General features: G+C 35.8%; 1 long non-coding RNA gene across 4 annotated transcripts in view; it reads left to right on the forward strand.

The window, feature by feature from the left end:
• Positions 1-23,160, forward strand: part of LOC123848467 (uncharacterized) — a 116,647-nt gene that overhangs the window by 80,053 nt on the left and 13,434 nt on the right. For all 4 annotated transcript variants that reach the window (XR_008506578.2, XR_008506577.2, XR_008506579.1 and 1 more), the window contains one exon: positions 7,275-7,420. This is a non-coding gene — a long non-coding RNA (uncharacterized LOC123848467). The remainder of the gene's footprint in view (positions 1-7,274; positions 7,421-23,160) is intronic.

Raw genomic sequence — 23,160 nt, forward strand, 5'->3', positions numbered from 1 at the left:
GACTTTTAAAAGTTCTGATTTTGTGCTCTGCGGCTCTATCACTTGCCAGAAGCGGCCGACGGAGGCCCCTCCCCCGCCATCTATCCTCCTGAATATCGCCTCGGATTCACTTCTCCGCACGTCGTACCTTCCAGAAAGTGGTCACTTTTCTGATGAGAGAGTTGTTGCTCTTCTTTTCTTCTATCTCCTGTTGAGTTTGTAGGTGTTCAGAATGGTTTGATCCCTATCCACCTGAATTCCTGAGAGGAGACGAAATCCAGGTCTCCTACTCCTCCGCCATCTTGCTCCGCCCCCCTATATATATATATATATTTTTTTTTTTTTTTCCTCCTGATGCCTCTTAATCCAAATCTTTCTGATGCTGCATAATAAATGTTAATCATAGGTAAAAGATGGATGGTGACTGTTCAAGTGCACTATAATTTGATTTGGCATATCCAAAATATTTTTGTCTTCTGATAAAGCTCTTACAATAAATGTCTAAGTGTTCCTGCCAGAATATATCAACATGACAAATAGAGCCAAACTATCGAATGCAGGTCAAGAACAACTTCCAAATGTGGAACAATTCCTAAGTGTCTCCTGATAATACAGCAGCAAAAACAACACGGTGCTCATTGGTGATTGGTATTCTTATGTCCAGTTGTTGATGGCAATAGAAAATAACAACACACAAACCAATCCTCAGAATTCCCATCAGTCCTTATGGATGGAGCCCAGGTTGTAAGTCTGCCCAGAATCGAGTGGGAATTAATTCTTTCTAGACACCATGTGTCAACCTAATTTGTGGAGTCCTTCCCTCCTGAGTTATTGGCAGAGGAAAATGAAGTGTCAGTTGCATTGTTTTCTCACCTGAGCCACGGTTAGTTCATGTTAGTGTTAATGTGAACAACGACTGACATAGAAATAGAGAAGGGATGGTTAAGATAAGTTCAGAAGTTCAGAAATGTTGAGGTCCTTTATTTAAAACCCTCTGCTAATGTAATAGCACGTTTTTATTCATGAGAGAAAATAGAAATATTCTGTTTCTGAAATTCTTTCAGTGTATCACTAAATGTTTATCATCCCCTAGGACATTGCAGATCAATAGCTGTGCGACCATCTTTAATGTAGTCCCGTATAAAATGTTGGTATTATAAAATCCTGCATGTAAAGCTATATATATTTTCCCAGGCCTTTTATATTGTGGTCTTGGACTAAGATAGACTATTTCTAATGTATACTTTATCTTGACTGCTGGGGCTACCATCTACCCAATTTTCCTTCCCTCATCTGCCCCAACTCCACCTTACCTTATCTCCAATAATCATGCCCTGTTGATTTTGCTTTCTAAATATTTCTAGAATTTATCTCCTCTATCCATTCTTACTCCCACCATTTACATTTTGACTCCCCCTAGACTATCTCAGATTATCAACAGCCCCCTAACTTGTCTCCTTGCATCTAGCCTTCACCCCTTTCTCCACATGACAGCCAGAAAATTTTTAAATCTTACTTAATATTCTCAAATTGTTCACTATCAATCTTTCTACAAAGAAGAGAGCTTACCTGTCTTGTTCAATATTGTATCCTCGGCACATTGCCCGACACAAAGGGAACACTCAACAATTATTTGTTGAGAGAATGAATCTATGGTTCTGAACCAGAAGAACATGACAGACTTACCTGGGCTGTTTTTCACATTGCACACACCAGCCCTCCACTGGAGACTCTGATAAGTTTCTGACATAAAGAACAGAGATTACATTTTTTAGCATTATGTGCCAGGACCATCCTGATCTGGTTGCTGCCTACAATCCCAGCATCAGCTCCTGCAGTGCATTTGAATTCTGTGCATTTGAGTAATTTCGAATTACTTAGAACACTGACACACTGCCCCAATTTCATGCCCTGTCCATCTGAAATATATTTTACCTCCTCTTTGCCCCTTACCAGAAATTCTTCCCCGATCAGTCCCCCTCCCCTGCAGCCACTCTGATACCTACTTCTTAGACTAAGGAAGATACTCAGCATAATCTGTGCATTTAGCTGTCATTGCCCTTATTACCTTACTTTGTAACCTTCTGTTCAAGCATCCTACATCCTCCCTAGAGTGTCATATTTGGGGATTAGAGACCATGACTTATTCACCTTTGTGTCCTTAATACAAAGCATAGGGCCTGCTACATCAGTATCAGCTTGTTGAATGAATAAATGATGTTCAAATTAGAGAAAATATAGTAAAAGTAAGGATTATGCTATGTTTGTGTTTCTATTGTGCTGTGATTTTAAAATTAAGATATTCTCTTGCTTAAAACTTTTGTTCCAGTGAGCAATAACAAAAAGTACATTAAAATTTCAGCAGTCAGATCACATTTCAGCATTATATTTTTGCTTTTCTCAGAACAAACCCAGTCTTCTCTAACACTTTCTTTGCTGGCATCTGTAATCAAGACATTAGCTTTCACCCATACCAATCAAATATCACCAATCGTAATAGAAATGTAAGGAGATGATTACTTAAATTTGTGACTTCACTCTTCTTTGCTAAGACTATTTGATGTTCTATCTTTAGTGAGCAGAGTTCATGCAAGCTCTGTCTGACCAAGTCGTTAACACCACATTTGAGATGGAATGAGAAGACTTTTGTGCGAAGCTGCTTTTATGTGGCTGTGAAGTCTGTCCTTTAATTAGCATTCCTATCTGCTTGCAAAACATGCTGTTTAATCCAATTTCTATATTAAAAAAAAAAGAAAAGAAAACACAAGAGTATTTCTTCCACAAAGAGTGACAGAAAAGCATGTTTGAATTTTTAAATCAAAACTATATGAACCACCATCATCTCTGTGGAAGTTCAAATGGGCATAAGACTCAAGGGCAGTGGGGCTTGGGAGACATGAACTGAGGCTGAAGCTGAAAACCTAGCGGAATGCACAGTGTCTCTCTGAGAAACGTGGTTGCTATTTTAGTTAGTGGTAATTGATGGTCAATAGGGACTGGCTTTGTCACTTCTAGTCTCTTGAGCTGAGTCTGATGGGTCTCTTATTATCCATAGAGATGTTACCTCTACCCCCAGAGCACTTTTTAATTCAGTATCTCCTTCGGACAAGTGATTGAGTTCCCCTGTAATATCTTTAATGGACACTGTGTTGCTAAACCAAGGAAGCTTGGGATGGAAGGGACAGGTATTTATTTTTAATGGGGTCACCCTGTATCAGGTGTAACTTTCTGCTTATGGGTCAAATGCAAGTGTCACACTGAGTAGATGTTTCCACAGGATGAGCAGAGAGTAGAGCTTGTTTGTGCTACGGTTCCTTGGCCACCTGTCTTTGAAAGTATGCAGTGCTAACAGGCTTGTAAGTCATCCTTGTTGACAACTGGTGGCATGGAATTGTAAGATTCAAGGATGTCAGTTGGACATTTTTTTCCAATTTATACATAAAGATTTTGTCTTTTTGATATTTCAAACACTGATAATACTAGCAAGTCAAGCTTCTCTTTGTCTACTATAGGGCAGGACTTGGTAAAATGTTAGACTTTTGCTTGTCCTGCTGAATAGGATTAAGTTAATTTCTATGATAAAGAATCCTTGAACTGTGGAATTTATGTCTTGGGAATCACCCTTCTTCAAACTTTTTATAAGTACTTTAGAAAATATTACTAGTAAATTAGTTAAAAAGGCAATGTTGCTATTCCACCCTTGATATTGGATGCAAGCAGTAGGAATCAAAAACACATTAAGGCTTTGTTTTTAGTTTTAGAAAACATGCAAGTAGCTCATACTGTATATTCATACATTCTTATTTTTTTCATTGTTTTATTTTTAAAATTCAAAAGAATTACTAAATCATGTATGTTTCAGTGACTGTAAGTTTTGATTATGGTTCTGCTACTAACCAGCTGGATAAAGTGTGAATATGATTTAATTTACAAATAAAATAATGGGATGAGATGGTGGATTTCTTACAACCATTTTGATTTTATGAGTTTATGATCTTGTGTTCTTTGGGAGGCCAGAAGATATATTATGTTACCTATAAACTAACATTATATGTTTTCTACAAAATCTCTGTCTAGTATTTAACTTTTTATTTTCTGTGAAATTTGAACCTGTTCTACCTGGTTCCTTAACAGTTTCTTCTCATGAATAACAAAATAATGTAACTGACAAGGTCTTAGAAAGCAGCCATGTTGTTAACATTGTTGAAAGGCTTATTACAACATACCTTCCTTGAGCTATCAGGATGTTGCCCATGCTTGGTAATCAATGGATGAACCCAGCAAGGCGTATGGCTCTAGGAATCTATTCAACTCAAACAAGACATATACCAACCACCCCCTTTTGTAGCAATGAGGGATTATTTTTCCCTTTTAAAAAAGATTTTCTTAAAAAAAAAAATGAAAGAAAAGATTGCTTGTAAGACTAAAATTATGGGGAGAATACCCACTAAAACAGTAAGTGTATTTGATTCAGGCTGGACAATAAAAATGTATCTAGTAGCTACCATGTTCTAGGCTTTTGTCTGATTAGTGGAGGTATCAAAATATATTAGACAACCTTCTGTAAAAATCTTATAATCTAGTTGGTGTATCAAGTTACCTGTAATGAGAGTTTTAATACAATGTGATAAATTCATGTGAACTCTACCATGCAGACAGAGAGAAGGGGCCTTTTGGGAAAATCCTTGGAAGGAGGTTGGGCAGAGGAATCAAAGGAGAACTCCAGGAAAGATAACTTCAAAACCATATTGAACAATATGCAGGGATTTTTTAAGTTGGAAGTATGTCTCAGTGTATGTGGCAATGTTTACATGTAGGTATGTGTATGGATGTGGATGTGGGAGGAGCAGACACGAGGGGGAGGCAAATAGCTTGGGTCAAAGAAGCAGCATACAGAGAAAGGTTATATTTTTATTAAATATAGCAATTAAACAGATGGCTGTCATATAAAAAAATATCGGTTAGGTTGACTAGGTCTTTTTTTTCTCAGTCTGTTGATTTGCAGCCATATAGACCCAATTACAACTAACACTTAACTCCACAAAGCAAATGCAATGTTAATTTATGAGGAAGACTAAAGGACACATGACTCTGCTAATCAAACATAGTGTTATTATGAAGTCTTTTACTTTATATACAAAAATAATTTATTACTTAAATAACTATTTCAACCACATCAGAGAAATATTTGGAAAATGAAGGCAAAAAAGAAATTCACTACCATATCACAATGATTATTGTCTTTAATTTTAGGGTTTCTTCCATTTCTTCTATTTTTTTCTTTTTTTAACTTTTTTTTAAGTATACATACAATAAAACTCACTATTTTTTTAAACTCACTATTCTTTTATGTATAGCTCTGAGTTTTGATGAATGCTTAGGGTTACATAATCATCATAACAATCAAGACACAGAATGGTTCTGTTACCCTAAAAAAAAAATCCTCATGCTGTTTTTTTGGAGTCAAACCTTCATCTCACCCTTACCAATTACAACTACTGATCTATTCTCTGTCCCTATAGTTTTACACATCCCAGAACATCATATAAATAGAATCATACAGGTTGTAGCAATTTGTACCTAACTTCTTTCATTTAGCGTAATACATTTGAGATTCATCCATGTGGTTGCATCAATCAATAATTGTTTTTTTTTTTTAATGTATTGCTGAAGATTTCACTGCATGACTATACCACAGTGTACCATTCACCAATTTAAGTACATTTGCATTGTTTCCAGTGTTTGGAGATTATAAATAAAGTTGCTATAAACATGCATGTACAGATTTTTGTGTGAAAATAAGTTTTCATTTCTAGAAGTGGGACTGTTGGGCCATGTGGTAAGTGTATGTTTAACTTTATAAGAAACTGAGAAACTGTTTTTAAAGAGACTAACATTTTGCATCTCCACTAGAAATGTATGACAGTCCTAATTACTTTGAATCTTCATCAGTACTTGATGTTGTCAACTATTTTTTTTTAGCTACTCTAATATATGTGTAGTAGTATTTCATAGTGGTTTTAATTTGCACTTCCTTAATAACTAATGCTGTTGAGCATTTTTCTTATGCTATTTGCCATCCAGATATCTTCTTTAGTCAAGTCTTTTGCCTATTTCAAAATGTGTTTGTTTTCTTATGGTTAAGTTTTAAGAGTCCTTTTCATATTCTTGATAAAGTACTTTATTTGGTATTTAATTTGCAAATATTTTCTCTCCTGTCTTCTCATTTCCTTGAGAGAGTCTTGCAAAGATTTTAATTCTGGTGAAATTCTATTTCTTTTTTTCTTTTTTTTTTAAAGATTGATTGATCGATTTTAGAGAGACAGAGCACAAGTGGGGTGGGGAGGGGAAGCAGAGGGGGAGGAGTAAAGGGGAAGGGAGAGAGACAAGCAGACTCTGTGCTGAGCGTGGAGCCAGATGCGAGGTTCAGTCCCATGACCAAGATCATAACCTGATCTGACACCGAGTCTGATGTTAAACTGACTGATCCACCCAGGCACCCCTAATTTTGTTTCTTATATAGATTATGCTTTTGGCGTTATTTTTTCTATTTAAAATGCCTTTTTAAGGGTGCCCCTAGGTGGCTCAGTTGGTTAAGAAACCGACTCTTGATTTCGGCTCAGGTCATGATCTCAGGATTGTGAGATTGAGCCCCTTGTCAAACCCTGCATTGGGCTCTGCGCTGGGCATGGAGCCTGCTTAAGATTCTCTCTCTCCCTCTCCCTCTGCCAATCCCCCTCTGCTCATACTCTCTCTCTCTGTAAAAAAAAAAAAAAAAAAAAAAATCCTTTTTAAATATTTGTAGCCTTAGAATGCGTGCAATTTTTTATTGTCTATTTTCATCCAATATTATATCAAGAGCACCTTTTGGTGTTTTATATACTTTCATTCATTCTTGAAAATAACACATTTTCCAAAGAAGATAATAATGTATTCATTTGTTCAGCATAAATTCATTGAACACTTATGATGTACAGAGCATTATAGTAGCACTATAATTTCTTTCACTCTAAGCTTACATTCTAGTGTAACATTCTCCAAAATTACTTGATCTATTTCTTAAAAATGCAGATTGTCTTGTTCTTTCTCTGAAAATTAATTTAATAGGTGTGAGGTACAACCCAATAATTTTTTTTAGAATTACCTGTAAGTCAAATTTTAAAAACATTAATCACATAGATAATAATATTATATAATGTTTCATAATAAGTTTAACCTTATTGAATATTTAGATTGCTTTTTGTTTTTCTACAATAAAAATTATGTTAACAGTGTGCTTTCATTATTTTTAACAGAGTCTACCAACACAGGAAATAATAAAGATGAACAATAAGAGAACGAGAGAGAGCCACATACATATGCACCCTGTGAAAACAAATTACATTCTGTTCACATAAACTCTTCAGCAGCTGATAACAGCAATGTCCAGATTTCTTGAAAAGTAAGCAATATTATATTATCTTTGTGTGTACCTAACTTGAGTCCACATTTGTAGAAATAAAATACAGTTGATCCTTGAAAAACATGGGGGTTAGGGGAACTGACTCCCCAGTCAAAAATCCACAAATAATTTTTGACCACCAAAAAACTTAACTACAATAGCTTACTGTTGACCAGAAGCCTTACCGATAACATATACAATCAGTTAACACTAATTTTGTATGCTATATGTATTATATACTATATTCTTAGCATAAATTAAGCTAGTGAAAAGAAAATGTTATTAAGAAAATCACAAGAAAGAGAAAATGCATTTGCAGTTCTGTACTGTATTCATAAAAAAAAAAATCAGGTCTAACTGGACCCATGCAGTTCAAACTCATGTTGTTCAAAGGTCAACTGTAACTGTTTCTTTTTATGACTAACTCAGATGAATGGTATAAATGAAATTTATATTGTTTTCTTGATAATGTCTGCAATTTCAAAAAGCTGGAGCTATGTGGGAAGAGGCATAAAACTCTTAAGTGTCTATATAATAGAAAAATACAGAAGAACTTCTGAGCCAAGCAACTGATGTTCTTTTCAACGAAAGTTATAATCCAGCTGCAGCATATTTAGTCCTCTGAGCTTGTAACTAACTCTACTTTCAGTCTCTGCGGGGAGAGCTGAACACCCAGGAAAGCTGGCAAAAAGCACACAATTATTATGATTGGATCCAAATATGAGGAGCTGAAATCACACATTAATACAAACCCATTTCCTTCATTGACCTTGACATTGCCTCCGGCTTTGTCAGGATAGTACATTTATGACCTGGTTATCTGCTTCCTGAAACTCCAAATTCCTTAATTGGCTTTAAATTATATACCTATGGAGAAAAAGGAAAAATTTATTTGAGTTAGGGATCCTTGGTCTCTTACTTCATACAAATATGTATAGTGAATCTTTCGAGAAAGGGATGAACAATTTCCAGAACTTTAGGATCAGTGGAATACTATATTCAAATAATCATGGGTGAGTATAGTACAAGTATCTTCTTCTATTCACTATAAACTTTGAAAAGATATAAAAGTGAGCAGTGGTAGGTTTACATAAAGAACAAGTTTTATTTTGAAAAATATATATTCAATTCCCGTTTTTTATATCATAATTACCGCATCCTACATGGTGTTATATTTTAAATAATCATTCTCACCAAGTTCTAAAAATATCTCTCAGTGCAACACTTTGATGAGTGCAAAAATATTCCCAGGCCTCCATCTGAGAATTTCAGCACTTGTACCCATTTTTCAGGATTAAAAATTCTCCATCTGAGAATTTCAGATTAAAGACCATGGCCCATTCATTTAACAAATTCCTATTACTTCTTAAAAATATAAAAGCTACTCAACTCACCTGAGGGAAAAGGATAAAGGAGCTAACCTTTATTATATTCTGGATACAAGCAATTTTTCATGATACCTCTCATTTGACCTTCACAATAATTTTTTAAGGGTGGCATAAACATTTTAGGGATGATGGAAACCAAGGCAGATAAACCGAAGTGAACCTTTTAACCTTGACACCTTGCACCTTCCAATAGTGGAAAAGGTGATTCTTTTTCTATGGAGTGCAATCAGGTGATCTCATGAATATATTATTAGTTGATGTCAGAAATAAAACTATAAGAACATGTCACATAACTGTGGTACTCCTTACCAACCTTTGAAAGACAATAAAATAATGCACACACTTAATACATTTACAAGATGCATGTGTCTAAATGGTTGTGTAACACTTTAGAAAAAGAAAAAAAAGATCTTATTGAAGCATTTGTCCAGAAATTAATGAATTAATTTCTCTCTTTCAACATTTATCAAGCAAATATTATGAAACTAGTATTTTCATCCACGTTATCGTTCTTTAAAATGCAAACAAAATTTTGTGACTCCTGATTTATAAATGGGGAGACAGGCTCAGAGAGGTGAAGGTGATTCAGGTAGTCAGTGGGTACAGCCAGGATTCAACCAGATCGCCTCGAATCAAAGTTCTTCACATTGCCTTCGTCTAATTTCTTATCTAGATGGTTAACAAACTGCTAAATCTGCAACATATGCTATACTTTCCACCTTAAATTTTTACATTTCCTCTTAAATGGGCATCCCCAGCAATTCCACCTGAACCTTAAACTTTTCCTTTCTTATGCTTGGCTTATCATTTCTCCTCTTCAGGTTGGTATCTGATAAAATCTCCCAGTTTTGCTTTAATTGGCATTGGCAACATGTGGTCTCTGATAAAAAGCATATTTTCTTTTGAAATTGCAATCATCAGTTGGGCTCATTTTTCTTGGCCCCACCATCAAGCTGAACTTATTTGGAAAAAGAAACAGCAGCTTGTGGGTTACTAAATGCCAGAGAGCTGAACTTAAAAAAAGAGAGAGAAAAAGTCACAGGAAAACAGCTTAAAAATACATTTAGAAAGTCTCGTGTGTGCGTGTGTGCGGGTGTGCATGCGTGTGCGTGCGTGTGCGTGTGTGTGTAAGCATAGGCTTACATCAATCACTCTGTTCACGTATAATATATAAGCAGAATTAGTCTGTGTATGCAAAACTCTTAAAGGGCATGGTTTTTACCCATAGCCTATTTATTCCAAACATAGCTAAATGAGGAGGCCAAATATAGAAAGTGATGCTCCAGGGGCCCTACGGCCTATATAGAATTTAAACTCAAATGATTTGCAAAATCACTACTAAGACAGCTTGCTCATACTGTCAGCGCGCCAGCACCAGAAGCTTGGGGTGTATTTTTGTCTTGGCAGATGCACATTCTGTTATAAAGGTCTGTTCATCTGATGCCTTCCTTGTTTTCAGGTAATGCTCAGCGCTTTCTTGCAGGGGGAGGAGTGTTGTTGAGCCCGTGTCCCTTCTCCCTGTCCTGTAGGAGAGACTGTCTACACTGACTCTGACCATGGGACCACTGTCCCGGCTTACTGCCTTTACAAGTTCATTTCTGTGCCACAAAACTACAGGTCACGGGTGCTCTCTTCCTTTTTCTATGATTCAATTTTATTTTCAACATTTGTCAGGGCAGAGGGAAATAAATCAGTTTTAAGTGATATTGACAATGATTACATTTCTTTAAAAGTCACCTTAGGTTTGAGGAGGTTTTTTGTTTTGTTTTTTTTTTTTAAGATTAAAACATCGTTTCCCAAACTGATTAGCATAGTTTTTAAGCCACTCTGAAGTGTTTGTTAGGCTTCCATGCTGGTCTCCATATGCCTCTTTTCAATTACATGTGCCGCCACAAGTATGGCTAAATGAAACGCTTCTTTAAAAACAGAAAGCAAACTGTTAGGCTTTGTGCAGTGTAACTAGTTAGAGTGTGACATCTCAAACTGCCCTGATTTCATCACCAAACTGCTAAATGTTCTGATTGCAGAAATAGCCATGAAAATGTATCTTAAAATGAGAGAACTCTGTGGGAATTAAAGAAGAGGAGGAGAATTGGAAGGGATTAAAATAATATGAAAGGGAGTTTAAATCATAATTGTCCGGGAGGCTATCTGTGGAGAGGATTTTTATGACTGTGTGGTTGTAAAAATAATACTAATAGCCATAATAAGAATAATTCTAATGTTTATTGACTACTTCTTAAATGTTAGGCATGATTCTAAAATCTTCACATTAAGTCAGTTTATTAACCCAATTAGTTAATCACAGCAACTCTATAAGGAAAGTATTAGAATTTTACACATTAAGAAACTGAGACAGAGAGATTTAGTAATTTTCCTAAGGGCCAGAAGCTAGAAAGTGGTACAACTGAGATCAAGATTAGGTAGTGTGGCTCCAGAATTTACATCTTATTTTAAGGTTACTTGGAGAAACAAACACGAGGATTATATTAGGAAGCTCTTTGTTCATCTATGCTTGTGTTGCTCCTCAGTGGGTTATATTACTAGATTGTAAATTCTCTTGTATCACCCACTAGAGTGCCTGTCATATATCCAGTTCTCAGGAAATGTTTGTGGAATAAATGAATAAATGAATGAATGATATCTTACTTTCTGGGAAGTGCCATAAGTAAACCAATTAGAGTGCAAAACAAGACATCAGTTGGGCAAAACAAACAAACAAACAAAAAACAACTTGTGAAACATCTATTCAGCTTCTCATTTACTCTTTTCTTTTTCCAGCTTTATTGAGATATAATTGACATAAAACATCAAGTAAGTTTAAGATGTACAATGTGATGATTTGATGCAGGTATCCTTTGCAAAATGTTTACCACAATAAAGTTCCTTAAGGATGTGAAGGTGATCTGGCTGTGACGTTTGTCACCCATGGATCACCCATGGATCACCATTGATTCCACTGATCTGGCTGGCTAGGCAGCTGTCCCCTTCCTCCCTTACTGCTGCATGTGTGTCCCTCCCAAAGCTGCGCACTCGCTGGAAGAGGACAAACAAACAATAAAGTTACTTAACACATCTCACATAGTTACTGTTTTGTTGCTATTGTTGTCATTGTTGCTGTTGTTGTAATGGTGAGAACATTAAAGTTCTACCCTCAAAGCAACGATCAAGTATACAATACAGTATCATTAGCAACATTCACCATGTTGTACATTAGATCCATGGAACTTATTCATCTTATAACTGAAAGTTTGTACCCTTTGACGAATATCTCCCCATTTCTCCTACTCTTCAGCCCCTGGAAACCACAATTCTACTCTGTTTCTATGAGTTCCATATTTTTAGACTCCACATATAAGTGAGGTCATACAGTATTTGTCTTACTCGGTCTGACTTATTTCACTTAGCATAATACCATCAAGGTCCATCCATGTTGTTGCAAATGGCAGAATTTCCTTCTTTCTCACCACTGAATAATATTCCCTTGTACATATATATACCATACTTTCTTTAGCCATTCATTTATCAACAGATATTTAGGTTGTTTCCATGTCTTGGCTATTGTGAATAGTGCTGCAGTGAACAAGGGAGTACAGATATCTCTTTGAGATAGTGATTTTATCTCCTTCAGATATATACCCACACATGAAATTGCTGGGTCATATGGTACTTCTATTTTTTTTTAGTTTCTTGAAGAACTTCCATGCTATTTTCCATAGTGGCTGCACCAATTTACACTCCCACCAACAATGGACCAGGGTTTCCTTCTGTACACATCCTCACCAGTATTTGTTATCTCTTGTATTTGGGATAATAGCCATCCTAACAGGTATGAGGTGATAGCTCATTGTGATTTTGACTTACATCTCCCTGATGATTAGTGATGTTAAGCCCCTGTTCAGCTACCTATTGGCCATTTGTATATCTTCTTTGGAAAAATGTCTATTCAAGTCCCTGCCCATTTTTTAATTGGATTATTTGGGGTTTTTTAGTATTGAGTTTTATGAGTCCTTTATATGTTTTTAACCCTTTATCAAGGATTTTAACCCTTTATCAGATATCAGGGATTTTAACCCTTTATCAGATATATGGCTTGCAAGTATTTTATCCCATTCTATAAGTCATCTTTCATTTTATTGATAGTTTCTTTTGCTGTGCAGGAGATTTTTACTTTGATGTATTTTGTTTTGCTTTTGTTGCTTATCATATCCAAAAGATATATTGCCAACACTGATGTTAAGAAGGGTTTTTTTTCCCCAATGTTTTCTTCTAGGAATTTACTGTTCAGGTCTTATGTTTAAGTCTTTAATCCATTTTGAGTTAATTTTTGTGGGTGGTGTGAGATAGGGGTCCAATTTTATTTTTTGCATATGGATATCCAGTTTTTCCAGCACCATTTATTGAAGAGTATCCTTTCTCCATTGAGTATTCTTGGAGAATACTTGTCAAATATTAGTTGATCATATATGTGTGAGTGTAGTTCTGGGATCTCAATTCTGTCCCATTGCTCTATGTGTCAGTTTTTATGCCAGTACCATACTGTTTGTTTACTATAGCTTTGTAATATAGTTTGAAATCAGGAAGAGTGATACCTCCAGCTTTGTTCTTTCTCAAGAGTGCTTTGGCTGCTTAGGGTCTTTTGTGGTTCCAAATAAATTTTAGGATTTTTTTTTTCTATTTCTGTGAAAAATTCTATTGGAATTTCCATAGGGATTACATTGAAATCTATGAGTGGCTTGGGTAGTTTATACATTTTAAGAGTATTATCACTTCTGATCCATGAACATGGGATAACTTTCCATTTATTTGTGTCTTTTTCAAATTCTTTCATCAATGTCCTATAATTTCTGGTGTATAGATCTTTTACTTTCTTAAATTTATTTCTAAGAATTTTATTGCTTTTGATGCTATTGTAAATGGGATTGTTTATTTCTTTTTCATATGGTTCATTGTTAGTGTATAAAGTACAACTAATTTCTTATTATAAAATATTGTTGATTAGGTTGAAAGGCATTGCAACATGGTAGGAAATGATTACACACTAGTTTGAGAGCCAACACAAATTCTAGTCTTAGTTCCAATGCAGCCACAAACTCATCATTTGATTTTATTTGGTCACTCCAAGTTGGACTTCAGTTTTCTGTTTGTCAAATAAGTGTATTTATTTAGAGAGAAACACTTTCTAACTCTGGCATCCCATAATATTTTCAAGAAATCAAGATTAGGACTTAACATTGGTTCTGTTTTAGTTTGTTTCTTTGAGACAGTAGTCATTGAGTATTCATGGAATGGATCTAATTTATCTATTTAAGAGCATGGAAAATGTTACTTTCATCAATGTTATGAAAGGTACATGATCTCTAAGAGAAGGAATGATACTTTTTGTAAATAAAGTGAAGTAAGTTGCTTAGAGAACAGTGGAAGTTGTTGAGTTCAATAATGTTTAGTACATACAAGAAGATCCACAAAACTAGGTATGTAAAAGTTAATAATTTTCTACAGTACATTGGAATGCTTTAGAATCACCGTCCAATTCATTTGACCTTCTTTTATACAATGGTTCTGTTCCTGAAGATACTATGTATATTAAAATAATTATAAAATGAGTAATATTTTAAACATACTAGAGACTTTATTTAATGGAAATAAAACAGAGAGAGAATCCTTTGATAAATGAATTACCAAACTTTAAGGGTTCATTTAAGTAAATTTCTACTTAGCAAATAAAGTTGGGATCCAGAATAATACAAAATCTACAGGTTTCATATCTACAGAAAATACAGGAACAGCCCAGAGATGGTTTTACTCATTTCTGGAACAGGATTTTGAGTTACAGGTATATACCTGGTCACAGGAAATCCAGACACATGGAGAGCCAGATTTATACATATGATAAATTATTTTAAGGGTTCTCTGAACACCAATGCCATCATCCATCAACATGAAGCTGCTTCTACAAATGTGCATGCATTTCCTGAAAGGATTTATAATCCAGCCAATACGGTACATTTTGAATGTGTTACAGAAAGGACAGATTTACAGGAGACAATCTGCCTTCATGATGATTGCATATTGTGGCATTTCTAGTCCATATGGATCAGTAAGACTTGGATAGCAGGCATTTGACCTTCAAAATCATGCAAATGTGAAACCAGACTTCTACTCTTACAGCTGGGAACGTCAGTGGGTCTTCTTTAGCTTATTCTAGAGGCATTGATTAAAACATAATTTGACTTCTAAAAATTATTGAATTTTATTTCTATGCTTACTTCCCCCCTCCCTGGAGAATGATTTGGTCTTTTGCTCCCCTCATCCACATTCCCTCTGGCTAACCTTCACTCATTAGCACCCAGAGCTCAAATACTGATCCTTTAAGAGAGAACTTGCTAACTCAGAGCCACAGGCTAACTATAAACAAGACTTCAAACCTTTTTGTTCATGCCATAGTTAATCTCAAGTAATAACTTCTGAAAACCTTTGAAAAGGTCTGAGAGTAGCTTTCTGTCAGAGGCCTTAGGAAACTGTACATTTTCTCACTGTGAAACCTTGATCATGCCAGATATAATCAGACTGTTTATCTGGCAATGTTAATTTTCTGGGTTTACGGTGTAACAATTCTCCAAGATTATTGGAACAGAATCACAAGAAGTTATATTTGTTAATCGGCCAATTTTTTTTTTTTTTTGCATTTAAACATTCAGTGCAAAATGGTATCACATTTTCTAGAGTGCAGACGAGACTGTGCTTGAATAAATGCATTTTGCCAAAGCAAAAGTAATATTTAAAAAATCTCAAAATTGAGAGAAACAATTTCAACAGTTTTCCTCTTTGTGATTTAAAGCTTTGAGAATCCTGCCGGAGAGGCAAACTAGAAGCTATAGGCATCTTTGTGACCACATTCTGCCAAGCTAAAGATAACATGAAAAACTATCATACAAGGGAAAAAATAGATCTGAATAAGATCTCTGCCTCTAATGAGGCAAAATGGGATTCTCCTTCCTATCCTAGCACCACCAACCACCTCAGCTACTCCAAACTCTTTCCATAAAGGGATGTTTATAAGCTTCTGGTCTAGACAGCCTTTGGGCTTTTGGCTATAAGCCTCAAAGTATTCATATGTTTGGTATTTTATGTATTCCTATTTCAAGATTGTGCTCCAAGCAATTCATTTTAAACTTATTATGAATTCTTCATTGATAAACAGTAAATCTTATATCACCTGGCTCTTGTCTCACAACTCAATTCAACCATTTCCCAAATGGAAATTTCTTTCTGCCCACTAATAATCAGCTTTAAATTTTAGCAGATGCAAAGTTGAGCATCTCCATTTGCTTATGATTAGGGCGATGTCTTTCAGTTCTCTTCTGGAAGGTGTAAGCATCCAGTATGCTGATTCCAAAGCACCTGATACTAGAGCAGCTAGTGTTTACAAAAGAACTTACCATGTGCCATTTATAGGTCTAAGCCCTTTCCATGCATTTCTGCTCATTGATTTTCTCACAATGACCCCATGTAGTAGGTATTATGATTGTCTTAATTTTACAGATAAAGAAAATGAGGTCTAAAGAAGCTAGGATGCTGCCAACTGTATTTCCTTGGTCACAGTTGGCCCTCATGAAGGATCTTGAAACCAAGAGTTTGAAACCAAGCCAGAAGTCTTTACTATTTGCTTGTACAGACAGAAAATTGCCAACGCACTGATGGATATGCATTTTCATTGTTTATAGACTTGCTCAATTGATATCTTTGATCAAAAAGTTTGGTAGAAAATTAAAAATCCTTATCAATTATAAATTTACCCTATTGGCAGGTAAAATGATAGCCCAGAACCATTAAGTTACAGATACGAGGAACTGGGAATGTGATAGATGGAATTGACCAGTGGTAGGCTAGTCATATTCTCTTATGAGTTCTCACTTTCCCCCTATATAAAATAAATCATTGGGATAGATAAGTTCTAAAGTCTCTTCCAGAGCTGACATTCTATGACCTCATGATGAATCTTCAGTGGTAAACATCACATTGTTTTCATTTATAAAATTTGGTATATATAAGCATAACTCAGAAAAAGAAGGATATAGACTGCTCATTATGTTTCTTTGTAGAAAAAGAAGCCACATCTAGAAGCTTCACTTCCAGCATACAAAGACCACTATATATTTCATTATAGAAGCCAAGACAGGTATAATTTCTACTCTTGAAGAATCAATGTGGCAACTTCAGAAGAGCCATATAAAAGGGAAATTGCCCATTGATTTATGTAGGACTTTTTCCCCTATCTTTAGTATATTCCTACTATTTGTATTTGTATACTCTATCAACATAAGGTGATCTTGCCTATCACACAAAAACATTTTACATACCTTGGAGAATATCTGGAAACTTGTCTCTAAAATTTGGGGGGTGGGGGTGGTGGTCGAACATTCCCTTAAGAAAAATACACATGAACACAGTTAGCATACAATTTCTCTGTGTTCCAGGACCATGTGTTTGAAGAGCAATCACCTTAACTCTTGCTTAGAGAACTTTTATGATGCTCAGAAGAGTTACAAAGGAGTTTAGCAAAGAGCAAAAGAAAGGCTAGTATGAATAGGACAGGCTTTTCCCCCTATAGATACATCATGGGGCTTTGGGCCAGGGTGGGGTTCCCCTAAAATAATATTCAAGATTTTTTTGCATGTGCATACAGAAAGATTCCATCATATTCTCAAAGGAGTCTCTACATAAAACTGAAGAAAAGGGGGTCTGTTAATGAAAGTAGTCACACGATTGCCAAAAGGCCAGGATCGCAAAAAAGATCCTGCTTGTTAACAGCAAAAATATTTCTTCTACTCAACTTATGTTACCCCTTACCCTTGCTTCCAATGTCACTGGATACCCACTCCGCCAAAATGCTCTTGTCTGACTTCTACTCTTAAAGAAGTAGAGTCCTACTAATGCACTCTACATGGAAAGGAAACAAAATTAAAATTCAGAAAAATTTCTTTTTATGCAAAGTAAGTTAAACAGATTTTTTTTAAATGAAGAATTTTGTGTTAAGGAGAATCCTTAAGTGAGGTAATTAGTTGACCAACTACCATTTGCTTTCAGATGCATTTTCTCCCTTTCTCTGCTCTACATTTCCTGAAACATTATCTTCTAAACTCACTTGTTCTCTCACAAACCTGATAGAAGATTGAAGGATGAGAAAGGGAGGTCAAGGCTTTCCCCACAACCCTTTCCAGATGTGTCTGCCCTCCTCCATGGTGCCAGTTCCTACCGCACAATGCTCTTTATGCTTCCATCTCCCAATGGACAACCTTCACGTGGTTCTAGCTCTGCTGAATGGTCCTGGCTTCTGGCTTCTGGAAATACCACCTCCCTCTGTTCCTTCAGCTCTAGCAGTGGCACTGTTGTGAATGATCTCTAGTTTGTCTTACCATCTCCTATTTGACCTTCAGCTATGCCATAACTCTTGTAATTCTCAAATTTTTTTATTCGAAAGATCTACAATGGCTTCTATTTTCCTGGTTGGACTCTGATTGTTCCAGGTAGACTGATTGTAGATGAGCTGTTTCTGGTGCAGGAGACAGAGGGAGTCAGGACAAGTATTCTGGAAAGCAAACATCTGAAATATAGATGGAATAGTGGTATATAATTTCTGATAAAAGATATACGTGGAAATATTTTTTGTGCAATATAGGCAGTTTTCTATGACTCACTTTCATCCAGGCATGCAGAATACCTGGTATCTTTTATTGTCATTCTCACTTTCAATCTATTTTCTTGCTGCATTTTGCCCTATGGAATCTACAGGTCATTCTATGTCACATTATGTAATCCCAGAGTAATTAAAAAAACATAAATTGTCTGGGGTTAAATAAAATTCTTTTTAACTGCTTTGAATGAAGGGACCATGACATGAGTGCAGGTGTCACTTTATAAATGCACAATTTCAGCCAAAAAAAATATGTAGATAAATAGATCTGTAGGTTTTATATATTTTCCTCTGTGAGATCCAGTGGGTAAGCAGCAACCTGGAACTCAAAAGCCTTTGAAATATCTTCTACTTTGCCCCTCGTGTTCAGTGACCTTGAGTAAGTCACCTAAATTGGAGGCAACCCTGGCTCTGGAGGGAATGATCTAGTGTCTGGGACAGCAATCCATTTTAAGATAAAACAGGCTGTAGAGATGTTCAGTGCTAGAAAAACTTAACAAAATAGCATTTGGATGTGTCCATGTGCATGAAGCCCTCTGGAGAGTTCTTTCTATTATTATAATCAGTCATGTTTAGTTATCTCTGTTTATGTTGATGGGGGATTCATATTTCTAACACCCATTCCCGTTAGCTCCATAGGCCCCCTAGAGAGAAATTCATTTTACAAATTCAAAACAATTGCTTAGTTTTCATTTGAATTAAATTTCCCATCATTTCCGCTTTGCAATAAATGTCAGCTGGTTAACACAGAAAACACTGAGACTTAGGTTAAAAGTATTTGCAAACATGCAATTAAGAATTGACGAAAATAGTTGTCTACTTCTGTTTGATTAAAGCCATCAACTGCCATCTTCAGCATTGCATGCCAGATTTCTCAGCAAAAGGTTATCTTCCTCACTTAAGGGGGCACCTTACCCCTGGGCCTGCCCTTGTTTTAAAGAGAACTGAACATCACTCTGCTCACTCTAGAAATCTCATAATCTGATCCCAGCATAGTCTGATTCAAGTTGCCTTTAGAACAAAACACGTGTGTTCTCCTCCCTCCCCTGTGTCCACCACAAACATTGACAATTACTTCTGGCTTTTTTTTCACTGAACTCTTTTTAATCTAGTGTTTCAGGAAACCTTTACCAATTGGTTAGAGCTCTCATACTGGTGAAATTATTCTTTAGAAGTATAATGCAAACTCTTTAACACAAGGTTGACATCAAGTATTTATCTTAATATGAGACTTGGACAATTCCAGCAAATCATGTCTTTCAGAGAGTATCACTATGAGATTTTTAACTTGACAGATCTGGAAGAGAATGCAGCAAAACTTGTTGGAAGTAACTAGTACTCAAAACCTACGGTGTATACATTTCCCTAGGAAAAGGGAAAAATGAAAGCTGAAGGCAATGGGAGAATTAAGAAGCTTGTTTTTATTTCACAAGGATAAGTGTCTGAGATCTGGAAGGGATGTCACCTGGATATAATATCTAAATTGAGCTGTGGCCAGTATAGCTAGGGATATTTAATGATGGTGAGGAGAAGAGAAGGTTCATGTTTGACATAAGGCAGAAACCACCTCACTTGATTTTAACCACCTCACTTCTATGTTTAAAGGAGTCTTTTTTTGGTGAGGGATGATGCTAAAATTTAAAATTACAATCTAGCTCATTGAGAAAGTTTCAGCAACAATCGGTTTGTAGAATTCCTGCAAATATTTATTGACTAATCACTGCATATAAGACACTGTTTGGTCATTTTGCTCCTCATCTATAAAATGGGGATTACAATGCTTATATTGTCTACCTCACAGGTTGCTGGGAGGATTAAAGGAACAAATGTTTGTAAAAGCATTATTAAAGTATCAAGGAGTATCTTTATTATAGTCATATTTTAATGATAATTTTTTATTACATGATAAAGGAAGAGCTTAAATAGGAATTATTCCTTAATATGAAATGTGAGGCAAGGGGAAAAAGCAACCAGGGATTGCATAAGATTACCAAGAATGGTCTGGAATTTTAGAGCCATCACATATTTTGAGACCTAGCACAATGCTTGGGTCATAGAGTTATTCACTAAATGTTGAGTGAGGAAATTAGCAGATGATTGAATTTAAAAAATGAGACTTTGTGACTTTACCTTGACAGTAATTGTGTCTCTGTAGTCTCTTTTTTCATGTCACCTGGCCTTTAAGCCTGCCATGTTTTCTGGGTCTTCATAAACTAAAGTTTTATGGGAGCAAGAAGAATCTCTGCTGACTCCTTTCCTTCCATCAAGACATCACATTCCTGTGGGCATTTGCAAAGTCTCATTCTCCAGCTTCTGTTCATGATATGGTCATCTTCACAAATGCTTTCACATGTTCCCATAGCTTCACTTCCCATATTTACTTGAGAGACATTCAATCTAAATATCTAGCCCTGACCTTAAACTTCTGACCCACATTTACAGTGGCCTCCTGGATAGTTCCTCATAGAGATATTTCTCTTCTCTCTTTCTTTTTCCTCTTATATCAATCATAAAGCCAATAATCCAGCTATGAATCTTGCAGTTATCATCATTTTTGTCTTCTCTCCCTTCTTCCCAACCATCCTCCCCTTGCACTTAATACTCAGTCCATAGAGTTCTACATCTCCATTCCTACAAACACATAGCTTCCACTTTCTGCCTCTTCTTTGGGGCTATTACCTCTTTGGACTTTAGTCATAGCTTTCTAATTGCTTTGCCCAACATCCCATTTCCAAGCTTTCCCTGGTATAGTATATCAACCCTGCTTGTACCAGGATTAGCTCTCTGAAACGTAATCTGCTCAAGTAACCTCTCTTGTCATCACATGCAGCTCTATATCCACCCTAGCCCTGCTAGAACCTTCATAGCTCTAAGTCATCTGTAGAATCAAGAGCAAACTCCTCAATGTGTCTTTCAAAGCCTTCCCCAGTCTACCCCTGCCTATCTTTGAGCTTCATCTCTTGGTTCACTTTCAGTGACTCTACGTTTCAATAATGCAGAACTACTTATTTTTCCCAGAGCATGCCTACCTCTGTGCTTTTCTTTTTTTTTTTTTTTTTAAGATTTTATTTATTCATCTGAGACACAGAGATACGGAGAGAGAGAGAGAAAGCATGAGCAGGGAGAGAGGCAGAGGGAGAGGGAGAAATAGGCTCCCCGCTGAGCCAGGAGCCCCATATGGGACTTGATCCCAGGACCCTGGGATCATGACTTGAGCCAAAGGCAGACGCTTAACCATCTGAGCCACCCAGGTGCCCCTACCTCTGTGCTTTTGTTCAGTACTTTATCCACGTGGAATGACTCTCTTCTTCCTTGTATCAAAATCATGTACACCTTAGAGTTCAGGCACAGATCTTTCATTGATCTTCCTTTTAGATTCTAAAAAGGATTGTCAGTAGATTGTTCCTTTCTTAGAGTTCTTATTTATCATTGTTTATTTTCTAGTGGAACTATCTATATCATGTTTTTACTATTATATGGAATTATTTATATGCTACCCACACTGGAAGCTCTTGCATAGTGGACATTATGCTTTACTAATTTGTGAACCGCTGTTCCACCCCTAAATATCTGGCACAGACATAATAATTGCTCATTAAATTTTAGTTGAAGTTTTATAGAAAAAATACTTTGTAATGCTACTGACATTTAAAATTACTAATATATGGGAAAAGTAAGCCTCGATTTATTTTCTGTGGGGGCCAGAAAATTAGTGAGTTAAATAAACTATTGGGGCAAGGTAAAAGGAGATCCATTACATTTTGCTATTTATTTCTTTTTCATGTACATCTATATATGTATAAAAATGATTAACTGTACACATGTTCTTATGATTTCAGTATAATTGATACAGATCAAGTCAAAAAGATAAAATTAGTTAAATCTGAACAATAGCTAGTCTGGAAAGAAAAGATATCAAATGGCAAAGATGACTGCTTAATATCAAATGAGTTTTTTCTAGGATTAATTGGGAGGAACTTCTTAAAGATAAATTTCTGTTACTTTTAGTTACTAAAACTATTCATAGTAAGGTCTGAATAATACTTTCACATTTAAGATGAAAAGGAAAAAATAATTTTCTCAAAATTAATTATTATTAAGGAAATTCAATATAAAGAATAGCAAGTGGGGTGCCTTGCTGGCTCAGTCAGTTAAGGGTCTGACTCTTGTTTTCTGCTCAGGTCATGATCTCAGGGCCATGACATTGAGCCCCCACATTGGGCTCCATGCTGGGTGTGGAGCCTGCTTAAGAGTCTCTCTCTCTCCGTCTCCCTCTGCCCCTTCCCCTTCTCTCTTTCTCTCTACCTCTCTCTCTAAAAAAAAAAAAGTAGCAAGTGAATTATACTTATTTATGTTAAACTGACCTCAGAATTATATAGTATATAGTATTTTACTTATGCCATATTACTGCAAATCAATTATTGAAAATACTTCTCAATACTCAGCTCAAAATACTGGTTGACCCAAATATAAAAACAGAAAGTTCTCATCTAACAGGCATATATGTATATATATATATAACTATCTTATTGGTATGTAATATTAGACATACAAATGGAAACTAGCCCGATTATTTAAAGATGATCAAAGTAACAAAAGGAAACAACCACCCAGATTGTTAATAAAACACATTGGATCTATAAATTTATCACAGC

The sequence above is a fragment of the Mirounga angustirostris genome, unplaced genomic scaffold (assembly GCF_029215605.1).
Source record: "Mirounga angustirostris isolate CCGP_5_RB_7025 unplaced genomic scaffold, mMirAng1.0.hap1 SCAF_2, whole genome shotgun sequence".
NCBI lineage: Eukaryota > Metazoa > Chordata > Mammalia > Carnivora > Phocidae > Mirounga > Mirounga angustirostris.